The sequence below is a fragment of the Spodoptera frugiperda genome, chromosome 19, assembly GCF_023101765.2.
Source record: "Spodoptera frugiperda isolate SF20-4 chromosome 19, AGI-APGP_CSIRO_Sfru_2.0, whole genome shotgun sequence".
In the NCBI taxonomy this organism is placed as follows: Eukaryota; Metazoa; Arthropoda; class Insecta; order Lepidoptera; family Noctuidae; genus Spodoptera; species Spodoptera frugiperda.
Window position 1 is genome coordinate 7,285,073 of NC_064230.1, and position 14,427 is coordinate 7,299,499.

Below are 14,427 nucleotides of genomic sequence, written 5' to 3' on the forward strand. Positions count from 1 at the left end.
AGTAACAACTGAATTACACTGAAGGCTGATAATTTTGAAAATGATGATGATGATAATGTTGAGGCACTGATGATTACTGATTACCAGTAGTGTCTATCACAACACCCAGTGACAGACTGATAACATGTCTACTGAGTGAGTGACAGCCGCTACTGAGTACACAACTGTTGATGATTCACTGAAATAAATAATAATAGCATAATTTTATTATAAGAGAGAGAGACATACTAAATAAATTATTATGTTATCGGCTTACTCACGTAACTGTTTGACGAGGAACTCGACTAGTTTCGTGTCAGTAGCAGCGACAGTCGCCGCGTCGTCTGTCGCGGAATGCTGCTCATGAATATGAGTCTCTAGCATGGCTTGAAACTAGTCGAGTTTCTCGTCAAACAGTTACGTGAGTAAGCCGATGATATAATAATTAACACATAAAATAATCAATAATGTTAAAAATTTATTGTTGGGTAGTTGTTAGAAGTCGTAGAGTTCACCAGTAACGATTATCACTACACCCAGTGACAGACTGATAACATGTCTACTGAGTGAGTGACAGCTACTACTAAGTGACACAACTGAGTAGATGATCGAAAGCCTTCGAAGTCTTATAAATTGATTCGTAAACAACATAAATGATTATACTGATGATGAATAACACCAGTAGCGATTATCACAACACCCAGTGACAGACTGATAATGTGTCTACTGACTGAGTGACACAACTAAGTCGTGGATTAAAATTCTCAAAATAATACGATTGATTGCAAATAGTCGCTCACGTTGCACTTATAGTCACCAATATCTATTATCACAACACCCAGTGACAGACTGATAACATGTCTACTGAGTGAGTGACAACCACTACTGAGTGACTGTCACACAACTTATTTACAACTAGCTACTTCCGCGCGGTTTCACCCGCTCTGCTCGGCTCCTATTGGTCATAGCGTGATGTTTTATAGCCTATAGTCTTCCTCGATAAATGCACTATCCAACACAAAAAGAATTATTCAATTCGGACCAGTAGTTCCGGAGATTAGCGCGTTCAAACAAACAAACTCTTCAGCTTTATAATATTAGTATAGATATTGTTGAGTAACACAAATGAGTTTAGTTTTAATATTTGTTCCTGAAAATTTAACTAGGTGTCATGATTGTTTTTGGTTGTCATTGTAACTGTGTCATTCTTGCTATGTATATCTTTATTATAATAAAACGTTCTTTTTAGATATAAATACTGTTGTTTATTAAGAAATACTCCGTAATCTAACAGGTTATGGGCCCAGGAGGTTCTGTAATTGATATCTAAAAGAAAATAGCAAAGAAAAAGTTACAATCGTATTGAGAAATAATCTCAAAATGGAGTCCACGCGATCTATGAACATGGATAAATTCGACGGAAATAACTTCAGACAATGGAAGTTTCAGATAAAATGTGCCCTGAAAGCAAAAGGGATTGATATTTCAGTGCCCAAACCGTCTGAAAATAGTGTTGAATGGACAAAGAACGATGGCATGGCGATGTTCATCATTACATCTTCGATGGAACTCAAGCAAATTACTCTGGTGGAAAATTGTGAAACAGCTCAGGAAATTATGACGAAACTAGAATCAATATATGAACAAAAGAGTGAGTTATGTAAAATGATTATCCATGAAAAATTTTATCAGTACAAAATGTCACCGACTGACAGCGTAGCTCAACATATTTCGAAAGTAGAATCGTTAGCCAAGCAGTTGAAAGAAAGTGGTGAAAATGTCAGTGAAATGGCTGTGATTACAAAAATAATTGGAACACTGCCACAGAAGTACAGATCACTTCGTCAAGCATGGATGTCATTGGATCCAAAACAACAGAATCTTATCAATCTCACTGCACGATTGTTAGATGAAGAAGCTAGTTTGCAATGTGAAGAAGAGCAAGAAACTGCTCTCCTTATGGCCAACAAAAGTTGGAAGAATAGCCCTAAGCAAAGTGAGCCAAATAAAAATGCTTGTAGTTCGAATCAGAATAATAACACTAAACATAGGTTTGAATGTTATAATTGTGGAAAACGAGGACATTTTTCTCGAGAATGTCGTTATCCAAAGAAATCCAAGAACAGAAAACCTCAACAAGAAGGTGCAAATATGTTAGCGTTCAATGTAGAAGCAAGTTTACATGAAGCTGAACAGAATGTTTGGATTTTAGATAGTGGTGCCTCCGCACATATGACCTACAGAAAGGAGTTCTTTGCAGAATTATTTGAATGCAATCAGAAATCATTGACATTAGGAAACAAGCAGTCAGTGGAAGTAGCTGGCATAGGCAAGGTTTTAATAAAGAGATATGTCAATGGACAGTGGGAGACTAGTGAACTACATGATGTATTGTATGTTCCGAATTTGCGACGAAATCTATTCTCAGAGGGTGTGATTATGCGAAAATCATACACCATTGTTAAGAAAGACTCCAATGCATTCATTTACAAAGATAATAAGTTAGTATTGTATGCAACAATGACTGAAAATAATCTATATGAATTAAAAATAAAAGCTGTAATCTCAGATACATGTAACTTGGTACAAAATGATAAAAGTAACATGAAAATTTGGCACGAAAGATTGGGACATATTAACATACAAAATATCAGGAATATGAGTGCTGAAAATACAGTAGAAGGCTTGAATTTTGACAACAATGATAAAGCTGATTTTGTCTGCGAAGCATGTGCCTATGGAAAGCAGTGCAGATTTCGATTTCACAAATCTGTAAGAGGAGAACTACAGCCAGGTGACCTTATATATAGTGATGTCTGTGGTCCAATGAGTCATACATCTGTTCAAGGTGCAAGATACTTTGTATTGTTCAAGGATGCTGCAACAAGCTTCAGGCATGTATATTTTATAAAGCATAAAAGTGATGTGATTGATATATTCAAGAATTACAATGCTATTATCAAAAATAAATACATGCATAGTATCAAAATATTGCATACTGATAACGGAAGAGAGTATGTAAATAAATTCTTCAAAGAGTATCTTAGCAAAGAAGGTATAGTTCATGAGTGTACTGCACCTTATACACCTGAACAAAATGGGCGTGCTGAAAGAGAGAACCGTACCATTGTAGAGAGTGCACGTTCCATGTTGTATGCAAGAGATGTGTCACTGGAATTATGGGCAGAGGCTGTGAATTGTGCAGTTTATTTATTAAACAGAACTTCTTCCAGCCAGACTCCTAAGAAAACACCATATGAACTATGGAATGGCATCAAACCTCATGTAGGCCATGTGAAGGTATTTGGAAGCATTGGATATGTTCATATTCCTGATCAACTAAGAACAAAACTTGATAAGAAGAGTGAGAAAATGATACTAGTTGGGTATGATAACAACAATTATAGGATGTTCAATCCAGAAACCAAGAAGATTAAAATATCTAGAAATGTTATTTTTGAAGAACATAATGTTCCAGAGATACGGAAAAATATTACACAAATATATATTGATGATGAAGAGAAGACATTTGAACAAGAAAACCAAATGCAAGAAAACAATCTAGAGAATACTCATTTAGAAATATCATCATCAGAGAATGACAATAGCATGTTGAGTTGTAGTAGTAGTAGTGACCCTACATATAAACCGTCTCAAGAATTAGATGATGAATTAATTGCAAGGAATATAAATTTGAGACCTAGAATTAATAGAAGATTTGAAGCAAATCTTGTTGAACTGTCACTGCCTCAGACATACGCTGAAGCAATGAAGAGTCCACAAAGAAATGAATGGTTGAAAGCTATTGATGAAGAACTGCTTGCGCATGAAGAAAATAATACTTGGACTCCAGTCGAGAGGTCTGGTCAACATACACTTACTACAAAGTGGGTTTTTGCAATTAAAAAGGGAGAAAATGATCAGGTAAGAAGGTTCAAAGCTCGTTTATGCGCACGAGGTTTTAATCAAATTAAAGGTATAGATTATCAAGAAATATTCTCTCCAACAACGAGATACGACTCTATAAGAATTGTTCTTTCTATTGCAGCTAAATATAAATTAGAAATTCAACAATTTGATGTAAAAACTGCTTTTTTGAATGGGTACTTAGATGAGGATATTTTTATAGAAGTACCAGAAGGAATTACATTTAAAAATGATTGTATTTTAAAACTTAATAAATCATTGTATGGTCTGAAACAGGCATCGCGTTGTTGGAATAGAAGATTCACTGAATTTTTGATTAAGTATGGTTTTGTGCAATCTCAGGCTGACTGTTGTGTTTATGTAGGTATTTTCAATGGGGTAAAAGTAATTCTAATAATTTATGTTGATGATGTACTTTTAGTTTCTTCCAGTTCCTCAATGATTAAAATAATTATGGAAGATTTGAAACAAGAATTTAAAATAAGGGAACTAAAATTGAAATATTTTGTGGGAATGGAAATAGAGAGAGTAAATAATGGTATCTATATTTGTCAAAGGGATTACATAGAACAAATAATTAAGAAGTTTTGTATGAGTAATTCAAATCCTGTCAATACCCCGGCAGATGTAAATGTTGTTATTTCAAAGAAAGTTGATGAAGATATTGTTAATTTTCCATACAGGGAAGCTATAGGCTCCTTATTATTTTTGAGTTCTGTTTCAAGGCCTGACATTTCTTTTGCTGTAAATGTTTTGAGCAGATATGTAAACAATCCAAGTCAGCAACATGTAAATGCACTTAAACGTGTTATTAGATACCTAATAAATACCAAGGACTTATGTATAACTTATGGAGGAAGTAGTGATCTTACTGGCTATTCAGATTCAGATTTTGCAGGCGATATTGATACGCGTAAGTCTACTACGGGTTACATTTTCTTTTTGAATGGGGGACCAATAACGTGGTGTAGCCAGAAACAAAAGACTACTGCTCTCTCCACGACAGAAGCAGAATTTGTAGCTGCATGTGAGGCTGCAAAGGAGATATTGTGGTTAAAACAATTATTGTTAGACTTAGGTGAAAATATTATATCTGTGCCGTTGTATGTTGATAACCAGAGTGCGATCAAGCTGATCAATAATCCTGTTTATCACAAGAAAACTAAGCACATAGATATAAAGTTTAATTTTATAAGAGAAAAGGTTGAGGTTGGTGTAATTAAGATAAATTATATTCCTAGTAATAGTCAATTAGCTGACATATTGACTAAAGCATTACCAACTCAATCTTTTATCTATTTAAGAGATCAGATTTTGTTTTCTTTTCCCACTGTTTGATATGTGAGTTTCAGTGGGAGATTTATTTTTTATTGTAGTTAAATTTTAGGGGGAGTGTTGAGTAACACAAATGAGTTTAGTTTTAATATTTGTTCCTGAAAATTTAACTAGGTGTCATGATTGTTTTTGGTTGTCATTGTAACTGTGTCATTCTTGCTATGTATATCTTTATTATAATAAAACGTTCTTTTTAGATATATCAACTGTTGTTTATTAAGAAATACTCCGTAATCTAACAGATATAACACAAATGATTCTGGTTACTAGAGGGCACTAGTAACGATTATCACTACACCCAGTGACAGACTACAAACTTGTCTACTGAGTGAGTGACAATCACTACTGAGTGACACAAATGAGTTGCGATTGAAAAACTTAAAATGTTACACAATTTGATTAGGAAATAACACAAATGATTACTGATGATGAATGAACACTAGTGACGATTATCACAACACCCAGTGACAGACTGTAAACATGTCTACTGAGTGAGTGACAATCACTACTGAGTGGTACCTGCTGATGATAGGACACACAAAATAACACAAATTGATGATAAGAAGTCACATATCCCACCGCATACAGATCATCAGTCGCGATTATCACTACACCCAGTGACAGACTGTAATAACTTGTCTACTGAGTGAGTGACAATGGCTACTGAGTGACACAACTCCAGAGCCTCCAACGCTTCATAATTTGACTCAAAAACAATAGAAATGATTACTGATGATAAATGACCACCAGTAGCGATTATCACAACACCCAGTGACAGACTGTAAACATGTCTACTGAGTGAGTGACAATCACTACTGAATGACACAAATGAGTGTGGCCTCAAAATCTTCGATCTTTACACACATTACTCACAAAATAACGTTAATAGTAAAAAGAAATCACGTGGCATAATAGTCATCAGTCTGTTATCAAATTACCCAGTGACACAATGACATATTGTCTACTGAGTGACTGACAACAGCTACTGAGTGACACCTAAAACGAGTCCTACAAACGATTAAGTACCGATTGACAGTAGTATTAACATATGTATGTATCGTCACGCCTTTTATCCCTGAAGCGGTAGGCAGAGGTGCACATTAGGGCACGTAATGCCTCTAGTTACTGTTGATGTACGATATTCATCAGTATCTATTATCACACACCCAGTGACACAATGACACACTGTCTACTGAGCGAATGACAACGGCTACTGAGTGACACACAAATGATTAAGTACCGATTGACACAGCGACTGATGATGAATGACCACCAGTAACGATTATCACAACACCCAGTGACAGACTGATAACATGTCTACTGAGTGAGTGACAATCACTACTGAGTGACATAACTAAGTAGGGGCGTCAAGGACGAGGATTAAGTACCGATTGACATAATAGTTACTGATGATTAGTTTTTTTATAGAATAGGTCGCAAACGACAAACGAGTCACCTGATGGTAAGCGATCAGCGTCGCCCATAGACACCCGCAACACCAGAGGAGTCACAGGGGCGTAGCCGGACTTTTAAAAAGAGTATGCTCTTTTCTTGAAGGTTTGAAGGTCGCATCTTAGTGACCACCAGTTGCGGTTATCAAACCACCCAGTGACAGACTGCAAACTTGTCTACTGAGTGAGTGACAACGACTACAAAGTGGCACATGTGAGTTGATGTGAGTCGTGACTCAATCCTCGTCTTTTTCCACGCCGTACTCATAAAATAACGAAATTAATTGTGGTAACACGGAACAGGTGTCAGATGACAGAAGTAGCACATAGACGATCGATGAACATACAACGGATGACGTCATAAACCATACATAGCACGTGTGAAGCTTTTTTTATGGGGAATATCATCCAATGTCTTCTCCCGCCTTGGGCGAGGTGAGAGGGAGTGTCAGACTCTTACTGACTAAAAACCACCCCGTGCCTACTCCTGCTTTTCGAACCGGAGCCCCGGTAAACCCGCTACGTAGTCCGCAGCTCCGGGCATTATGAAGTGTACATGCGAATAAACATCCGAACAAAAAATCTGGTAGAAAGCCCGCCAGACACGATCACCTCGCTTGCTCGTTCTAAAGAAATCACAAACGTTGTACGGTAGTCATCAGTATCTATTATCACACACCCAGTGACACAATGACACACTGTCTACTGGGCGAATGACAATAGCTACTGAGTGACAACAGCTGCAAATATCTTAAAATTTGTTCACAAAACCAACACAAATGTTTACCAGTGATCAATGTTTACCAGTGGTCACCAGTAACGATTATCACAACACCCAGTGACAGACTGTAAACATGTCTACTGAGTGAGTGACAATCGCTACTGAGTGACACCTGATACTTATAACACACACAAAATAATACAAATTATCACAAACTTTTAATGGAGTGATACTACGGCCGGGCAGAAAACCGACGTGAAACAACGCTTGCGTTGTGGGAGTGAGGTTACCGAAGACCCAATTACCTGTTTCCCAATCTTCCCAATTCCCGATTCTCCAACAACCCTTAAATTCCTAACCCCAAAAGGCACTGCACTTGTAACGCCCCTGGTGTTTCAAGTGTCCACGGGCGGCGGCAATTGCTAACCATCAGGTGATACGTATGCTCGTTTACCGGCTTATACCATAAAAGAAAAGCAGTAGCGTGTTTCATGTCGTACAGTTCATCAGTAACGATTATCACTACACCCAGTGACAGACTGATAACATGTCTACTGAGTGAGTGACAATTGCTACTGATTGACACTTTTTATTCTATTAACATCACATCAACAGCTTATAAGTGTCCACTGTTAACCAAAGGCCTCTTCTCGCACGGAGAGTCGGGCATTAATCACCACGCTTACTCAATGCGGGTTCAAACTTATAATCAGAAATTACAAGCCCAGGTTTCCTCACGATGTTTTCCTTCACCGTTTGTCAGTGGTGTCTAAATAATCTTAGAAAGTACCTACATATAACTCGGAAAAAGTCACATTGGTACTTGCCGTTGGTAGGTTTCGAAGCCTCACTCTCATGCATGAGAAGCGGGCGTCTTAAACCTTCGGGACACCACGACAAGACAACAATATATTATCATTAAAACATTAAAAAAAAAATACTAAATTACATACCTTTTTGATGTCACCAAATAAATTATCTATTTGTAAAAGCAAGTTGGAGATCGCAGTGTAAAAGGTTCAGGTTTATCAGAGAGCGCTGCTGCACGGTCTCTGTCTAATATGTAGTCACTTACTCGTGAAGGGTAGAGTAGCTCTTTACACTGCTGTTTATTGTAAAGCAAACGTTTCAATACTGATTCGAAATTGTTATATTATCGTATTTATACTAAATTATTTCGTAACTTAAATACTCGTTTACTGTAATTTGTCTAATGAGTGGGCCTAATATTGTAATTATAAAAATGATAATTAAATATGTTATTTCTGCTAATCACCTATTTTTAACCGACTTCGAAAAAGGAGGGAGGTTCTATGTTTGACGTGGTGTTTTTATGGTATAAGCCGGTAAACGAGCAGACGGATCACCTGATGGTGAGCAATCGCCGCCGCCCATGGACACTTGAAACACCAGAGGCGTTACAAGTGCGTTGACGGCTTTTTGTAGGGGTGATGGTTTGATTAGGAATTGGAGGATTGTTGGAGATCAGGGCGATTGGGAAGGGAGTAATTGGGCCTCCGGTAACCTCACTCACACAACGTAAGCGTTGTTTCACCCAGAGCTGCGGACTACCTAGCGGGTGACCAGGGCTCCGGCTCAAAAAGCGGAGGAGAGAAAGTAGGAAAGGGGTGGTTTTAGTCAGTAAGAGTCTGACACTCCCTCTCGCCTCGCCCAAGGCGCGAGAAATCATTGGATGATTTTCCCCCCTCAAACAAAAAAAGCGTAATTTCACATCGGTTTTCTGCTCGGCCGTGGTATCACTCCGGTCGAGCCGGCCCATTAGTGCCTAAACATGGCTCTCCTACGCTTAATATAATATAAGAAAAGGTAAATAAAACAAAATAAATAATATTTATTTATTTGCACATGTGATATTTTACAAAAAGTAAATACTTGATTTTGATAGTTCCCATTAGTTAATGACTCAAAAGAGTTCAATTAGTTAATTATACAATTGATTATTGTTCATCTCAAAAATACTTTCATTATCATAATGATATCTATCGATACTAATATTATAAAGCTAAGTTTGTTTGAACGTACTAATCTCCGGAACTACTGGTCCGATTTCAATAATTCTTTTTGTGTTGGATAGCGCGTTTATCGAGGAAGGTTATAGGCTATAAAACATCACGCTACGATCAATAGGAACCGAGCAGAGCGGGTGAAACCGCGCGGAAGTAGCTAGGATTATAACATAATATTCACATGAAAAAAGCCACGTCTTATCTCCAAAAGAAATAGACGACAACCTCCCATACCGCTGCAACTCCTGTGCACCAGGATCTACAGTAGATACAACCATGCAAACACCGGAACACTGAAGTCCAACGTCCCAGGGACATGAATGACTGTCTTGGATCCCGCAACAAAATAAATCAGAAGATGTTATTAGAGGAGAAGAAAAAGAAAACGATAGTTTCCACTTCCCTCGGTGAATTTAATGCAGGAGATAGAATGACTTAAGCCTTAAGGCACAAAGAGACTGCACAACTGGGAGAAGCCCAGTCGCCAAGCACCACGGAAATTTAATTTCAAACTAAGTGGGTCCTATGTGAGTGTTTGATACCTGTCGCTTCTTTTCGCCATCGACCTACACGACAGCACTTCCATCCCCATCATATAGATGGTTGGCAGGCCACAACTGTGCGCTTCTCGCGAAACTTTCTGCCTCGCACAGCAAAACTGTGGAATGAGCTGTCTTCGGCGGTATTTCCGAACCGATACGACCTTCAAACCTTCAAGAGCGTACTCCTTTTTAAAAAGCTGGCAACGCACCTGTGATTCCTTTGGTGTTGCGGGTGTCCATGGGTGGTGTTGATCGTTTGTCATCTGGTGATCCGACTGCTCGTTTTGCCCCTACTCCATAAAAAGACACTACACTGGTGTTGCGGGTGTCCATGGGCGGCGGCGATTACTTACCATCAGGTGATCCGTCTGCTCGTTTACCGACTTATAACATAAAAAACAAAACTGTTTTCTTACCAACCTCCATTCTCTTCCTTCGCTGTATATACCTGCCCATACCATTTAGTGAAATAGCTTTATGATATATACAAATATAACATCATAAGCTAAATCACCAAATAATATGAATAGGTAATTTTAAATAAAAACTTCTCCCTGACTGACTGACTGACTGACTAAAAGTCTGTACACAACAGTAACTAAGTGTAGGCAGCAGCGCTCTCTGATAAACCTGAACCTTTTACACTGCGATCTTCAACCCGCCTGCCTGCGGAGATTATGGCAAACCCTCTTATGTAGAGCAGGATCATATTTCTGTGGACTGTGCGGTAAAACAGCGAATGAATGAATCAAACACAACACTGCCTCCCATTAAACCCGCGGCAGATACTTTTAGAACACCTTATATACTAATAGATATATAATATAATTTGGGATTATATATAAAGATTCCATATTAGTTATCTTGGAAGCTAATGGCTGTCTCATTATATTATGTACAGAATGTTTGAAAATACGTTAAGTGTGGGCTCGCCATGCTTCGGCACTGCTAGGCCGGCTCGACCGGAGTGATACCACGGCCGAGCAGAAAACCGATGTGAAACAACGTTGTGTGAGTGAGGTTACCGGAGGCCCAATTCCCCCCTTCCCAATCTTCACGATTCAGGATTCCCGAACAACAGCCCTTAAAATCCTAACCCCCATAAGTTCAGCAACGCACTTGTAACGCCTCTGTTGTTTCGGGTGACCATAGGTAGCGGCGATTGCTTAACATCAGGTTATCTATCTGTTAGTTTACCGGCTTACACCGTAAAAAAGACACCACTGACAAACGGTGAATGAAAACATCGTGAGGAAACCTGCGCTTATAATTTCTAATCATAAGTTTGAAATCGCCAACCCGCATTGAGCAAGCGTGGTGATTAATGCTCTTACCTTCTCCGTGTGAGAAGTTTGTAGCTCCGTGTGAGAGGATAGGCCTCTCACTTTACGGCTGTTGATGATGATGATGAATGGTTTATGGTGACTTCGCGCATGCTTCTCATAGTTATATACTCTAGTTGGACGGCGGCGATTGCTTACCATCAGGTGATCCGTCTGCTCGTTTATCCGTTTATTCCTTAAAAGTGTGGGAGAGCCATGCTTCGGCACGAATCGGCCGGCTCGACCGGAGTGATACCACGGCCGAGCAGAAAACCGACGTGGAATAACGCTTGCGTTGTGTTTCGTTGTGTGAGTGAGGTTACCGGAGGCCCAATTCCCCCTTCTCAATCTTCCCAATTCAGGATTCCCGAATAACAACCCTTAAATTCCTAACCCCCATAAGTTCAGCAACGCGCTTTTAAAGCCTCTGGTGTTTCGGGTATCCATATGTAGCGGTGACACCTTAACATCAGGTGATCCGTCTGCTCATTTACCGACTTATACCATAAAAGACACCACTGACAAAAGGGTGAAGGAAAACATCGTGAGGAAACCTGGGCTTATAATTTCTAATTATAAGTTTGAAATTACCAACCCGCATTGAGCAAACGTGGTGATTAATGCTCTTACCTTCTCCGTATGAGAAGTTTGTAGCTCCGTGTGAGAGGTATATGGTCACTTTACGGCTGATGATGATGATGAATGGATTATGGTGACTTCGCCCATGCTACTCATAATTATATACTCTAGTTGGGTGGCGGCGATTGCTTACCATCAGATGATCCGTCTGCTCGTTTACCAGCTTATACCATAAAAAAACCCTATAACCGTTATAAATAATATCATACTATATTCTTGTTTCATTAAAGAAACTTTATCAATCATATCGGTTTTTAATAGTTATTTAATTAGATTTTAATAACGATATTTATTTTGCGGTTTCCAATATCTATTTGTAAATAAACGAGTCTATTTTTAACCGACTTCAAGAAAAAAGAAGGTTCTTTGTTTGACCTGCATGTATTTTTTTTAAACGTTGCCCCACACTGAAATTTTCTCCTGTACCTATCGTGACACACCCAGACCTGAAACAACAATTTGTGGATCACACAAACAGTTGCTCCGTGCGGGAATCGAACCCGCTACACGTTGCTTGGCAGCCAGTTGCCCAGCCACCCCACCAACCGTGCAGTGTATGTGAACTTGTATGTTTGTCAACATATCCAAGACATTGGAGAAAATCCTAGTGTGAGGAAATGTATTTAAAAAAAAAGGTTATGCTACCCGCTCGCTGCGGACAATCTAGCGGATTACCGGGGCTCCGGTTCGAAAAGCAGGAGTAGGAACGGGGTGGTTTTAGTTAGTAAGAGTCTGACACTCCCTCTCGCTTCGCCCAAGGCGGGAGAAGTCATTGAATCATTTCCCCCTTAAAAAACGTGTTCGATCTCCACACGAAGCAACTCTTTGTGTGGTCCACAAATTGTTGTTTCAGCTCTGGGTGTCTGGGAATTGTATGTTTGTAAACGCACCCACGACACGGGAGATAAAGTTATGCCTACCCGCTGCCTGTAATAACCTAGTTACCGGGGCCCCGGCTCGAAAAGCAGGAGTAGAGTGGTGTTCAATCAGTAAGAGAACGCGTCAGAAGTCATTGGATGATTTTCTCCCCTCAAAAAAAGCTCAACTAAGAAACAGATTCAAATTTAAATCTTTACTATGACTTACCCATATGCATTTAAACACCTCGCACTGTTTTCCAAAACTGAATTTCTTCACTTAAATAAACATTTAAAAACAATATTTTTTCTACATAAAAAAAAAAACAAAACACGATAATTTCAACTTGTAATGTCTTAAAAAGTAATCGATTTATATAAACTGTTATAAGAGTATATGAAACGTATGTTTTTATTCGAATCCAAAAATGTCTTATTCAGCATATTAGTATATTATATTATAATTTTCCTTGATCTGACTCATTATTATTATAAATGCGACAGTGAATTTGTATGTCTGTTTGTCACATCTTTACGCTATATCAATTTTCACTGCCTTACTCATAAATGCGACGGTTCATCAAAAAATCATCCAATGACTTCTCAGGCCAGGGAGTGGGTATAACCTGGGTGTCTTCAAAGCCGGAGTGAATAGGTTGCTTATGGGCAGACGTGCTCCATCGTAGGCCGCATCATCACTTACCATCAGGCGAGATAGCGGCCAAACATCGAACCAATAAATGTAAAAAAGAAGTGTCAGACTCTTACTGACTAAACACCATCCCGTTCCTACTCCTGCTTTTCGAGCCAGAGCCCCGGTAAAACCGCTAGGTAGTCCGCAGCTCTCCGGATCAGGCACCAGCCCTATTGGGCCCCATCTATGATGGTCTGATGGCTTGTTGAGGCGGCTTTTAATGTACATACTTATATGATTTCAATAGTCTCACCCTCTATTACATGGGTTGTTTAACATAAATTTTGAAAAGTGGGTGTACATTGTACAGTAGCGTTACGTGCCATAATGTGCACCTCTGCCTAGTCCTTCGGGGATAAAGGGTGTGACGATACATACTTAGATAAATCATGAATTTTATAAATATAATAATAAAAAAGCAAGCGAAACCATACAATAAGCTAAATAACTAAATTCGCTGACTTAGCAAGGTCACTCATAAACAATTATTACTATGTATAAAACTGCTTACAATGCGGACATGTTCCAATTTATTATATGTTTCCTTACATTGGTACAATGTTTATGTTTTACAAACACGTGCGCTCGTTTTGTTTGTGCTATTGTCACGCCTTTTACGTTGAAGGAGTAGGTAGGATTGTCAATGTTTTTGACTACATTCTTTTCTTAGTATAGTTTTTTTTTTTCGATACTTACGGTAGATCTACTCGAATGATGACGGGGTATGAAATTTAAAATCTATTTAGTCTGTGTTAGGTAATGAAATATTGTAAGTGTGGGAGAGCCATGCTGCAAACACAACGTAGGGTGTGGTAGTTGGCTCCGGTAACGTCACTCACACAAAGCAAGCGTTGTATCACGTCGGTTTTCTGCTCGGCCGTGGTATCACTCCTGTCGAGCCTGCAGCCAGAAACCCTATGCGAAATACAGCGT

General features: G+C 38.8%; 1 protein-coding gene across 1 annotated transcript in view; it reads left to right on the forward strand.

Annotated features, from left to right (window-relative positions):
* LOC118281110 (cytoplasmic aconitate hydratase-like) overlaps nucleotides 1–14,427 on the forward strand; it is a 47,850-nt gene that overhangs the window by 17,799 nt on the left and 15,624 nt on the right. The window lies entirely within an intron of this gene.